The 13,806-nt window shown below is 40.4% G+C and overlaps 1 protein-coding gene across 1 annotated transcript in view; it reads left to right on the top strand.

The window, feature by feature from the left end:
- SMG8 (SMG8 nonsense mediated mRNA decay factor) overlaps positions 1–13,806 on the top strand; it is a 223,517-nt gene that overhangs the window by 1,712 nt on the left and 207,999 nt on the right. The gene's annotated exons all lie outside the window — the stretch shown is intronic.

The following is a 13,806-nucleotide window of genomic DNA, read 5'->3' as shown; positions in this document are numbered from 1 at the left end:
TGTATTGTGCTTAGTTTACCATGAGTGATCTTGCCATCACATAGTAGACCATAGATATGCATTTAACCTATGCAATTGTTATTTTGGACTTCAGAGTTAGTATATTAAGAAATTAGGAGTGTTGAAAACAGATCCTTTACAGCCGGAGGTTCAGGCTCCTACAAAACAATGCCACCTTAAAATTGTGTGTGTGTAGGTTTGCTTTTACCCTGGCAGTCAGATGGTGTGGTGGAGTTGTGTCATCAGCAGCTTAGTGTTTAATGGAATGTAGAAACCTAGTAACGTGAATTATTCTTCATTCCCTTTTTGAATTTAAAGGATAGCTATGTTTAAGGCAGTCATTGTTATCTTGGTTTAGTCTTGTAGGCTTCATCTTAGCCTCAGCATTCAGGCTTCTAGTTCCAGCATTTTGTCCTTCTCCCTGAAGTCATAATTAAGGTTGCAGTATATATTTTCCTGTTTAGAAGAGTGGAATTTTAGTTGCTGACTATAGTCTTTCTCCATATTTCTTAACATTAGGTTATTAGTGCACTTTTTCTTGCTTGCTTTCTTTTTTTTTTTTTTTACATCAAACTAAAATAAGCTCCTTTGTAATCCTATGGAGGAGATAGGCCAGTTATCACTTATTTCATTCTCTACACAGTACTATTTATTTTACAGTAGACTAAAATGTATTCCCTTGTAACCTTCTGAAAAAGGTTGCTGTAGACCGTTAAAACATATGGTATTCTACAGTATAAACTACCACTTTTAAATGGGGAAGCTCTTTTCATGTGTTGAATGTCCTAGGCTACACCTAACTAGGACTTACTTATTGTTCTGGGTGTTTGCCTCCTTATGGAACAGGTACCTTACCTGTCTTTTCCTGTACCATCACTTCAGTAACTATCCTCTGCAAAGTCCTCTGTTCAACCCATGTTTCACTCTAGGCTTTGTTTCTACACTCACTTTTGCCTTACCCATCTTTTCCTGTACCATCACTTCGGTAACTATCCACTATACCCAAAGACTCCCTATCTATACCCAAAGACTCCCTATGCCTATACCCAAAGACTCCCTATGCTGTGGAACAAAATCCCGGTACATGTGAGGCAGAGCACCTCGCTGGCCTTGTTCAAGAGAAATCTTGACCAATGGATGGGAGATCGTAGATATACCCCAGGGATTACCTCAGTGTCACTGCTCGACAGAGGCACAGCAAAATAATGGGTATAGTTCCCCATACTAAAGGGGTGGCGTAAGCCACAAAACGATGGGCTAGGCTTGTAAATGCCCTCGGGCAGATAGCCTAGTATGAACCTATGAACCTATGAACCAAAGTCCTCTGTTCAACCCATGTTTCACTCTAGGCTTTGTTTCTACACTCACTTTTGCTCTCTAGCTATGTCATGTTCTTCTCTTTCATTGACTTTGACGGTCTATGAAAATGCCTTCTCCATTCAAGTATCCTTTCTACATAATCTTAAGGTTCATAGGTTCATACTAGGCTATCTGCCCGAGGGCATTTACAAGCCTAGCCCATAGTTTTGTGGCTTACGCCACCCCTTTAGTATGGGGAACTATACCCATTATTTTGCTGTGCCTCTATTGAGCAGTGACACTGAGGTAATCCCTGGGGTATATCTGCTGTTTCATGTCATAATGACATGGTATGCTGTTTCATGTCATAATGCATACTGTTTGTGTAACTGCAATGTAAATATTATCATAATGTAAATTACTATAATGCTAATATTACCATAATTGCCCTTATAAAGCCTCTTCACCATTCCCTCAGCATCTGTTTATAATAATAGAAGCTAATCTAACTCTGCCAAATTTAATTTCTGTGTGCAAGTATTTTAAGATCATTCTAGCATTACCCTTAATCTGTGAAATAACTACTAAATGATTATATATTGAGATTAATATGAATGACATAGATGTACATACGGTTTGTTTGTTTGTGTCTTTTGGCTTTTCCCGGTAAGGGGTCGCCACAGCGGAACTCTGGTCCGCTAATGATTGGTAGTTGATTGTTACGTGCCGAGTTACCAGCCCTGATGCACAAGCTTCAATGAAGGTACGCCCCTTCATGCATGTCTCCACGCAGAAGACGCTTACAGTTATAAGTGTGTTTTTGTCTGAGCTTGTTGCCAGGTTTGTGAATGAAGGGGTTTTGTGACCAGGCCACCTATCTCATTAAGAAATATAAAATAAAACAAGATTCTATCCATGATCTGAATTGGTTCCATTACAGTATCAGGTATGCTTTATTAGCTTGCCTTATCAACTGATTAATTAATTAAATTAGCTAAATAGATGGACTTGCACCAAAGCTTCCCACTCTAAATTCATAACGCAGGACAGGTAATGTATTGCATAAAAATATAAATACAGTAAAGAGCATATTTGCCAAATATTTATGTGCATAATATGTAATGAGAAATACAAAAAAAGAGTGAATTTCATATTGCATCTGTGTATTCAAGTGCATTGGTCCAGGGATCATTTTCAGACATGAAATGGCATAAATAATACAACTACAACAAAGTGAGATTTATTGAGCACAAGAAGCAAATAAGACATTGAGAAATGTTTATATAACTGAAGGCATTTTTTGAGCAAAGATAACTTGTTTATGAATGTCTAACAATGCGTGCCCTTTGAAGAGGGTCTATATTAGAACATCGAAGTTTCAAAACTTCGAATGTTTTAATATCGACCCCTATTCAGCGAATGTTGAAAATATCAAAGAAACAGAAAACCAAATTTTTTCCCAGGGAAAGAATTCGGTTGTCCGTTTCTGTTGCTTCAGTATTTTCAGCCATGTGGTGGAAAGTTACGGGTCTTGTTCAGGTAAGTGTGCGATTGAGTGTGGGTTAGGTTAGTTAGGGTGCGGGTTAAGTATGTGTGCTATTGTGTGGACGTGAGGGTTAGGGTGGGTGAGGTGAGTGTGCGATAGTGAAGGACCTTAGGGTTTGGGTTAAGGTAAGTGGATAGTTAGTGGTGTGTGTATAGTTTAGTGCAGGGTTAGGTGTAAGATTTTAGGTGTATGTGTGCGGATTGCTGTTTGATTGGTGTGCTTGTGTATGTGTTTTGGAACAGCAAATTTTTTCCCTAGGAAAAAATTTGCTGTTTTGTATGTTTGATGTTTTCAGCTTTCGCTGAATAGGGGTCAATATTAGAACATTCGAAGTTCTGAAACTTCAATGTTCTAATATAGACCCTTTGAAGACAGTACTGAATAAGAAGAAAAAATTTACAAAAATAAAGGACTAACATGGTAGATTTTGTATCACAACTGTTGCAGCTGAATTTGATTTGGGCTTGGTGTTTACAGAAGTGGATAGTAGTATGTATTAAAAAATAAATTGCCAACAGTTTTAGATAAAAGTGGGTCACTGACTGATGTCCATTATTTCCAAATACCTTTGTTTAAAACCACTCTTTTCAGGGGCTTTTAATGACTCAAAAATGCATTTATGTGAAAAAAAGAAGCATAAAGGAAGAAAAAAGTGCTTAAAACAGTGCCAGAATGTTTGCAGAGTAATATGTTGCATGAGTACCATCTTTGTCATTTGCCATAGTCTGTTAACTCCATATGTTCTTTGCTGTTCTTTTGGCATCACAGTGGTTTAGAACTTAGTTCATAGACTCCTGTTTTGTGTAATGAAAGTTGATATGTGATTTGTGGGTGATCATTTGTGATAAGTATAATAAAAAAATGCCATACTGATTCTAAGGTTAGGTCCTTTTTTGTCTTTTCCTCTCTTTTTAGGTTTATATGATATCTAAGGTCCTTTTGAATGAATCTGATAATCTGAATACATGAGTGGATTCAGGTTGCCAAGGGATCATCTAAAGGAAAAACAAGAAATCATTTGTAAATATTATTTTTAAGAAGTAGCTTGCTTACTGCAAATGAATGTCTAGCAGAAGGAGTGCTAATCTGTTGGTTAGCATGGAGAAGTTCCTTGAACCAGATGTCCATAAGTGCATGGATCATTATGTCTTTTCATGCTTGCCTTTATTGAACTGGAAGGCTGCCCCAGTGCCCAGGTTGTTCCAGAGTTGGTACACTACACATATTTGGACCTTGTTCAGGCTGATTCCTGTAGGCAAGCTACAGTATAATTTGCCTTGGCAACTCTACCCTTTGGGCAAAGAAGTTTAGCTGGCAATACTGCTTAGTGTCTGGAAGGTAATCCGGGATCTTAGCTTGGGACAGCAAATTGTGAGGAGGAACTGACTGGTGGCTGGAGTGTAGGGTTAGCAGCACCTGAGAACAGACACTGCTAAGCAGCATAAAAATAATGCACATACAAAATAAAAGCTGCCAGCTAGGTCCAGGTTTATACTTCTTGTAGAAGCCTGTCAGTACCAGTTCTTTGTTTCCGTTGAGATTAACATTCACACCAAAAGTGTTTACCAAATACACAATTATAGTAGCAGCTCATCTGATGCAGTAAGGATCCAGGTTTGCTCCCTTCCAGGATGACTGACTTCCTTACTGCTGTAGCACAACATGTTTTCCTTCAGCTGAGGTAGTATCTGATGTGCTTCCTGTCTTGATTTTTCTGTTTATTGGACGTTCTCTTGGCATAAAGAATTTCAGGGCCTTTTTGCCTTGTAACAAACTTCTGTACCACATATAAGCCATCTTTTTATCCAGTGTTGTTAAACAGCACTAGCAGAAAAATGTCTCAGGGCTCTGGCAGGTCTTGTGGCAGTGGCAGTTTTCATGGCCCATCATGGTAGGTTCGTGTGAGCGTACTCCAGTGCACATCCTGAGTAAGGTGATCTCAACATTCTGATTCTCTCCTTCAGTACATTTAGATCTGTAGAATATGCTGCCCTCATATTGCCTAGTGGCTGGATCCCGGAAACCTTTTAGATAGGAAACCCTTTGCAGCTCATTAATGTTAGGATAACAGTAACTGTGGACATGTCTGCCATAGGGTTTGAATCTTTCTGTGAGCAGAAAATCTAGGAGACCTATATTACATGGGCGTTTAATTTGTATGTCAGTCTTGATAAGAGCAATCATTCTGTTCCTTCTGGCCTTTTTAAGTTTTGTCTGCAAAAGAACATCCTTTATATTACTCAAACAATCTGACAGTAGTGTGTTGCATTAAACTGAAAAATGAAGTCCACAAAAGGCTTCTTGGGGTGTAAAACAAAAAAGTATGAAAAACACCACAGATGCAAAATAAATAGCTTTATTAAATGTTTTCAACATAGAAATATCTTCATCAAAATAAATTTACTTAAAAATTCTCCTTTTAAATCTAGAAAGGCTACCTGATCAAGTCACAACCAGAACCCTTCCCATTATAAACATTTCTTAAAATTCTTGCCTCTTTTAAACACATATTTATACTTAATAGCCCCATTAAGACCAGCAGCAACATAAGCATTCAATAAAATCTGCCACTTCATTTCATAAAATTTTGGTACATCTTCTCTGTTGTCATTAAAATCTTCAGAAGCATAATCGGCCACAGAAACCAAAAATCCTTTGAACCCATCACAAACAGTGGAATGTCTGGTTAAGGTGTGTGCAGCATTTTTGTTCTTTATTGCATAGTGATCATAAATTCTCTTCCTAAAAGCTCTGTTGTTTTTCTCTGTATAGTATGCAACACACATCACAAACTGCGCATAATAAACAGTGTAAGTTGAACCACGCTTAAAATAACTGGACTACCATAAGTATTCTGAGGTGAAACATAAGAAAATTCTGAATATTAGAAATATACCTTCTCATACTACATCCTAAACATTTAAAGATGCCCTTTCTGTCACCCACAACATTTTTTCTTTGTTTTAGATGGATAGTGTAACATGTATTTGATATTTCTACTATTATCTGTGTTAATCAGGGGCCTAGAAATAGTCTGATTATTGTCTAATTTATTGATACTAGAATAACTTACCTCACTAGTATCATTATGAGTAATATTTTGTACTTCAGTGACAATTTTATGAGGATGCCCCTTGTAACAAATCTCTTTTATAATTCTTGCAGCAACTCTTGAACTTTCTCAACCTCCATAGTGAGATGTTTCACTCTTATACCCTGACCTTTAACCAGATTGTTTTAAATACGTGGGGTGCATACTACTGTAGCACAATATCACATTACTCTGTGTTCTTATAAATAATTACGGTGTGTAAATTGTTGGTTCAAATATTTTTATACACCTCTACATTTAAAAAACTAACCTTATTGTTATCTCCATTACGTGTAAATTTCATAAATGTAGTACTAAGTTTAATTTCTTCAATAAACCTGTTAGGACCATCCTCAAACCCTTCGCAAATAAAACAAATTGTCAGTTAAACGTAAGTATGACTTGGTTTGTGTAAAACGTTTAATCTTCTGTAAAATATTCAACTCCCAATATAACATAACTCAATTGGCATAATTTGGGTCCATCCTGATGTCTAGTTCCACACTTTATTGTGACAATTAAAAGTTTCCAAATATGAAAAAAAAAGTTGTTGAGAACCATGTCCATACTTTCCATTAAAAACTTAACTTCCCCAATGACGTTTTGGATATCTTTGTAAAGCGCACGAAAAACCCATTCCACTCCCAACATCATGTGGTATAACTGTGTACAAGGACTTGTATATCCACTGTTACCAAAAAGTCATTATGTACAATTTGACTTTAATCTTTTCAATAAAATGGAAACTGTCTCTAATGAAATATGGAAGTGAAGTGGCAGATTTTATTGAATGCTTGTGTTGCTCCTGGTCTTAATGGGTCTATTAGTTATAAATTAATTATGGATGTTTGTAATGGGATGGGGTTTTGGTTGTTAATTGATCAGGTGATTTTTTGATTTATAAGAAGGAGGGGGTTTAAATAAATTTATTCTGCTGAACACATTTCTATGTCAAAAGTGCTTAACAAATGTATTTGTTTTGCATCTGTGGTATTTTTCTACATATAGTCAGTTACATAAACATGTAAGGGAGAACTTGCCCTTTGTGTTTAGATATCATGATGTTATGGCTGTAGGCATTTGGATATCACCATTTCCTCCTAGTGATGTATATTTTTGGAGGTGAGTGCACTGTTAGATTAAGCTGTTGCATAATAAAGCCCCATGAGTGAGTCATTCATCCAGTGGTACATGGACCAATTCATTCACTGGCAGGGAAGATGATACTTGGATCTGCATGAGCAAGATCTTGTCTGGGGAGTCTTTCATCTGGGCGGACATGGGGGGTGCTTGTGTTCTCAATGCCATCCTGGTAATCAAGAGCATTTTTTGTTACTGTCCTAACCCCTGCAGTGATGGTGGCGGCAGCATGGACATCTACATCATCGGAGGAACTGCCATTGCTTCCACCATGTCCACACTTGTGCACTCCTTGATACACTAGACAGGAGCTACTGTCATTTGTTTAGGTAGCCAGAGTGCACATCCCTCTGTAAACGTGATCCTGCATTCAGTGTTTGTGAGATCTCCATCCTACGACACTCGAGCAGCAGACACAGCTGTCAAGGAACCACCTTCCAACAAAGATAGGCACTGCCCATCCTCTCTGCTAGCACTATCATCAGTTGCCTGAGCTGTTAATTGAATTTTGGTCACCTAGGCAGAAGTCATGGCTTGATCCCTCTGCACCATTGAGATGACTTAAGCAAGCAGCAGGAGCTTAAACACTTTTTCTGCCACTGTTCTACAAGTTCTTCATTGTCTGCCAGAGATTTCTGACTTTAATCTAAGTTTTTCCTCCATAAAGTTCCATTTACAGTCATTACTGACTTTCATTATGGTTGATTCAGCATTTGTGCTATCTTTTATGGTTTGCAAGTACTTTTTGCTTGCCACCTTTCAATTTGGACATCTACTGAAAGATCCATTTCCTCTACAGTGTATTTATTTAAAGCTTGAGAAGATGATTCTTACAGCTTTTGTACATACGTCTTCATTTATAGGTTCATAGGTGTGTACTAGGCTAATGGCCCTAGAGCCCTTACAAGCCCAGCCCATAGAAGTGTCCAAGCATCGTGCCGCCCGATGTTAGTTCCCAGTGCCTCTATCAAGTAGAGCCACTTGAGTGATCCCCGGGGTGAACTTTCTATTACCCATCCACTCATCAAGATTTCTGTTGAAGAGGGACAGCGAGGTGCTCTGCTTGACATGTATGCAAAGTTTATTCTAGAGCATGGGCAGTCTCTGGGTGAGAAACCTGTCCCTCCAGCATGTTCTGTTGATTGTGGTAATGAGGTCTCTGGGGCATGTGGTGCGGAGGGATTGGGATTTCTTTAGATGTGGCATTTGATCTAAACTTCTTGTTGTTGAATACCCTTTTTCTAAAAAGTGGCTGCTATCTCTGCCACATGACTCTGTATACTACAGTCTCTTTCTGTCATACCTTCTTACTTGGTTTTTCTTAAGGAAAAAAAAATGTTTTTAGGACTAACTCTTTTATGCTTAAAATTCCTGCAGAATCTGATTAAAATCTCTGTCATTTTGCCTGTGTGTTTTCCAGAGTACGCCAAGTATGGAGAATGTCAGTTTCACTGTATGGATATCCACATACGGTTTAGATTTTACATGGACAGAGCCAAGTCAGTCAGAAAAGACAATCATTGCTTTGTGTCCTTTGCCAAGTATGGGGCACAAAAGTTGCCAAGCTCATCCTTTTGAGATAGTTAGCCAGCTGTGTTACTTTATGCTGTGAAGTAAATGGTATGGGGCTGTCTGCATAACCTAGAGCTCATTCTGCTTGGAAGTGGTTACCTCCATGGCATTTGTCTATAATGTTGTTTTGGATGGTGTTTGTACAGGAGGAACTGGAATTCTTTTGGAGTTATGGTCTTCACAGCATGTCCCTAAGAGTGTAATCTTTAAAGAAAGTTAGCTAGGGATGCTCTACTAGAGATTACTAAAAATGTATCTTTCCTTTCCAGGTATTTAAGTTATAAGAAGGGCCATCTTCAGTAGCATACAGTTACTTCATTCCCTTTATTTAATTTTCTTTCTTCTTTATTTTTCCTCAACTGTCTTGCTAACATCAGAACAGGAGAGGGAAAATGGCTGTATACAACATGATGAGAAGGGGCGGATGTTTGGCAACCTAGGCAAGTGTTATCTGCTGGAAATTCCTTGTGCCTTTTGATTGTATCTGCTTTATTTTCTGAAAAAAAATATATATACTTGTTTTCCTGCCTTTCTAAGCTAGTATAGTCCAGTTTTCAGGTTAGTGCTGAATTCAGGACTGTGTTACAAGTTTCTGTGTTTGCCCATACCTTACTTGGATAGAAGGAAGTTTCTCTGTTCACTGTGAGAGAGGGAGCTTTGAGCAGCCTATCTGTCCCTGGAGGAGTGATTTCAGCCCAGAAATTAGTAGTTTATTTATTTTATTTTCAGTTTGATTACTGGGAAAGTCCATTTTGAGCTAATTTCTATCTCTTTCATCTCCCTGCTATAAAACCTGCATTTGCAAGGTTTTTGTGCTTGTATACAGCTCACTAAACTCCTGCCTGGTGCCCTACAGAGGTCTACTGCAGCAGAGGAACAAGAGAGAGACTTTGGAGTGATTAAGTATAATTTTTCTGCATTTTCTTTCTGCCTTTAGCTAATTCCACCTAAAACGCTGATTTTCTAGAGTTTCTGTGATTTAAAAAGCTTGTTTCAGCTACATATTGTACTTATCTTACTGCCTGCACTTTAACAAAGTCGTTTTTGTGTTTGAATTACCTGTTTAACTGCTGTATGCTACACACACAAGTGTGATGGCCATTTCTGTGCATTTAAAGTGTTTTTTTGATTGTATCTGCTTTATTTTCTGAAAAAGAAAAACAAAAAAAATGCTTCTTTTCCCACCTTTGTAAGCTAGTATAGTCCAGTTTTCAGATTAGTGCTGAATTCAGGGCTGTGTTACAAGTTTCTGTGTTTGCCCATACCTTACTTGAGTAGAAGGACGTTTCTCTGTTCACTGTGAGAGAGGGAGCTTTGAGCAGCCTATCTGTCCCTGGAGGAGTGGTTTCAGCCCAGAAATTAGTAGTGTATTGGCCATTTTGGGCTAATTTCTCTCTGTTTCATTTCCCTGCTATAAAACCTGCATTTGTGCGGTTTTGCGCACTGGGCAGTGCCGGTTAGCTAGGGTATAAGTATTCCCGGCTCCACAAAGTCTACTCTTCAATTTTTCCCTTGGAACTAGACAAACTTTCAACTTAAGCACTCAAACCATTCACTTCTCATCCCGACACTTGCTCAAAACTCATAGCAAGCACTAATAAACCTTAGCACTAGATCCCCCTGTACTGTAGAGAAGGACAAGGCTCTCTATTCGACCTTACCAGCCAATCAGTAAAACATTTCACTGTCCCTATCCAGGCATGTCCAAAGGGCAGTTTCAGGTGTACTCTCCGGTCCAACTGGTGAATCTGGGCATTTTGAGGCAATGTTACAATTGCCTCATGTACACAGACAACCCTCTCCTCCTTCCACCAAACACTAATACATGCGAGAGATGCAGTTATACAGCCAAACTGGAGGCTAAGCTCAATCAACCCAAGACTGGACCAGGCAGTCAAGAGAAGAATGGAATTACTTGCATCACACCACCAGTCTCACATACACCTATGAAACCAGCACAGGTAAAAAACACACATAAATACATGAAAACATACTCGTAGGCTCTAAATAGAAATCTGCAAAAGCAACAGAGACCTCCGAAGCAGACATCCAAGCAATCTCCACCCCCCCCAACACAAACCATAAAACACATACTTCACAAAGTCAGTGTTCCACGCAATCACAGCCCTTAAGGCAAAATAACATACCCAACACACTAGTAATAGGTGATGCTATAGTCAGGCACACTGACGTCCCACTGACTAGGCTGAACAAGGAGAAGGTTACTGTTAGCTGCCTGTTGGGTGCCAGGATCCGCCACATAACACAAGCACTCAGGTCACTCCAGAGCAAGTACAAATATGACTCTCTCATTGTCCATGTTGGTGTGAATGACCTGAGCCGTACCTCCCTGGACTACATGAAAAGAGACATGGAGGAGCTCTCTGATCACGTAGCCCAGGCCGGTATGACCCTGAGTAGCATCTTGCCCTCACCAAAAATGATACCACAGTATAGAGAAAAAATTATCAATTTCAACAATTGGCTAAGCTTCTGGTGTCATTCAAAGGGGATCCAGTGTCTGTCAGCCTGGGATGACATACTCGACAAGCCACGCTGCTTTGCTAGAGACGGTTTGCACCTGTTACCCTTAGGCTTTCGAATACTGGCCAAGGCACTTGCCACCCCCATAGTGCCTTTTTTAGACAAGGCTCAAAAGACAAACCCACCGCCATAAATAGCACAAGTAACAAAAAACGGAGGATAATGCTACTCAATGCCAGAAGTCTAAACCTCAAAATGCACGCACTCGAGACACTCCTCAGTATGGAGGAAAACGATATATGTGCAGTAACAGAAACCTGGTTTAAGGCTCCAGAGAGCACCCCAGGACTACCAGGCTACAACTCATATCACACATTTCGGCCACAAAACCCGGACCGAAATACAAAAGGCGGGGGAGTATCCATATTCATCAAGGATATACACACCTCCAGGTTAGTGGCACAGCACGATGCTTCAGAGATCATCCACGTGCAACTAACAATAGGCAAAACTGCTATTCAAATTATAGCTTGCTACAGATCACCCACCATGTCCCAGGACCCACACTCCGCATTCCTGGAAACACTGGGAAACATAAAGGTCCTACCAAACACCCTGATATTGGGTGATTTCAATTACCCAAACATTAACTGGGAGAACTACTCAAGTACAAACTCCCTTGCCCAACATTTCCTAGAATTTATAAACTCAAACGTCCTGGATCAACTGGTCAACACCTCCACCAGAGGTAATAACATATTGGACCTGATCATCACCAACATGGGCGACCGGTGTTCCACACCGGAGGTCAACCTCTCGCTGTTTAGATCTGACCATAAACTAATCACTCTGGATATCCACATTCCACCACCACCCCCGGTCAAAGAAACCACTGTGAAAAACTTTTCAAAAGCAAACTTCATGTTACTTAAGACCGAGGTGGGAAGTTTCAAAGCCCCCATGCTAAAGGATAACGCTGTCCAAGCTGCAAAATCCTTTGCTAATGCACTCTACGGGCACCTACAAGAATGCATGGATCGTGCTATCCCAAACAAAACCAAGACTCACTCCACCAAGAAAAGGAAACCAGTCTGGTGGACCTCTCCCATAAACAAGCTATACAATAGAAGGAGGAAACTAGTACAGAGAAGAGTAAAATCCCAAGAAGGGAAGACATCCCTGATCAGTATCCGCAAGAAACTACGTTCCCTCATAAAATCATCCAAGGCTAGCTTCGAAAGAAAAATTGCCATGGACTCCAAAGATAACCACAAGGCAAACTTTAGCTATGTCAAGAATATCAGTGGCAATTCTAAGATCTGCCCGGAGTTAGTGCAGAATGGCACAAAATACACTGAACTGACCGATATAGCCAACATCCTGGCAGACAGATTCAGTGCAAACTTCACCCCCCCCCTCTCACCCCCAAAAGAGCCCATAACTATACCAGAAGAATGTAGTGCCTCTGAAATCACAGACACTCAGGTTAAAACAGCCCTCTCCAAAGCCAAAAACATAGCAATGGGACCGGATGGTGTCCCAGGCTGTGGCCTACACGAGCACAAAGATGAACTAACCCCTCACCTAAATACACTGTTTAAACTCAGCCTCTCCACAGGCTACGTGCCCACAGAGTGGCGCACAGCAACGGTTATTCCACTCCACAAAGGTGGAGCCACAATGGACCCTGGGAACTATCGCCCTATAAGCCTGACTAGCTTGGTCTGCAAAGCTATGGAGCGCATCATCATGGATATCATTAACAGAGACATTGGGAACCTCCACACACTGGACCCTACCCAGTTCGGCTTTGTTAAGGGCAGATCATGCCTCCTAAAACTGGTGGACTTCTTTGAGACAGTTACCAAGGCTATAGATGAGGGAAAGGTGGTCCACACAGCCTACCTAGACCTCGCTAAGGCCTTCAACAGCATTCCCCACTCAGGTATTATAGACAAGCTCACCAGCCTGAACATAAACTCCTACGTCACGAGATGGTTTGCCAACTGGCTCATGGACGGAACCCACATGGTAAAAGTTGCGGGAGCTAGGTCTGACTCTAAACCGGTTACAAGTGGCGTTCCCCAGGGCTCAGTCCTAGGACCCCTCCTGTTCGGCATATATGTCTCAGAGGTACAGGCAAGCACAGGAGGACTATGGCTGACCAAGTTCGCAGACGACTGCAAACTAGAGGCTATAATTGACTCTCCGGCTGACACAGACAACATCCAAAAGGGTCTCACTGAGACAGATACCTGGTGTCAAAACAATGGCCTCAAGCTAAATGCCAAAAAGTGCATAGTCATCGCCTTTGGAAAAAACAAAGTACCCACAAACTACCACATAGCTGGTAGCCCCCTAAATACAGAAGATGTAATAAGGGACCTGGGGACCCAGGTAGATAGTAACCTCTCCTTTGATAATCACATTGCCATAGTGGTTAGAAAATCCTATGTGGCCCACCTAATCACAAAAGGGTTTGCATCCAGATTGAAGGAGGTCATTGGGCCTCTCTACACATCACTCATCAGACCCATCATAGAGTACAATGCCCCATTTGGGATGAACCTTACAAGACACCTGCAACAACTGGAAAGACCACAGAAGTACCTCACCAAGAGGATCACTGACCTCAAGCAGATGCCCTATGCAGCTCGACTGAAGAAACTCCAGC

Source organism: Protopterus annectens, chromosome 13.part0 (assembly GCF_019279795.1).
Source record: "Protopterus annectens isolate FY-2018-M chromosome 13.part0, PAN1.0, whole genome shotgun sequence".
NCBI classification, from domain to species: Eukaryota; Metazoa; Chordata; order Ceratodontiformes; family Protopteridae; genus Protopterus; species Protopterus annectens.
This window is presented reverse-complemented; position numbering and strand designations above follow the sequence as displayed.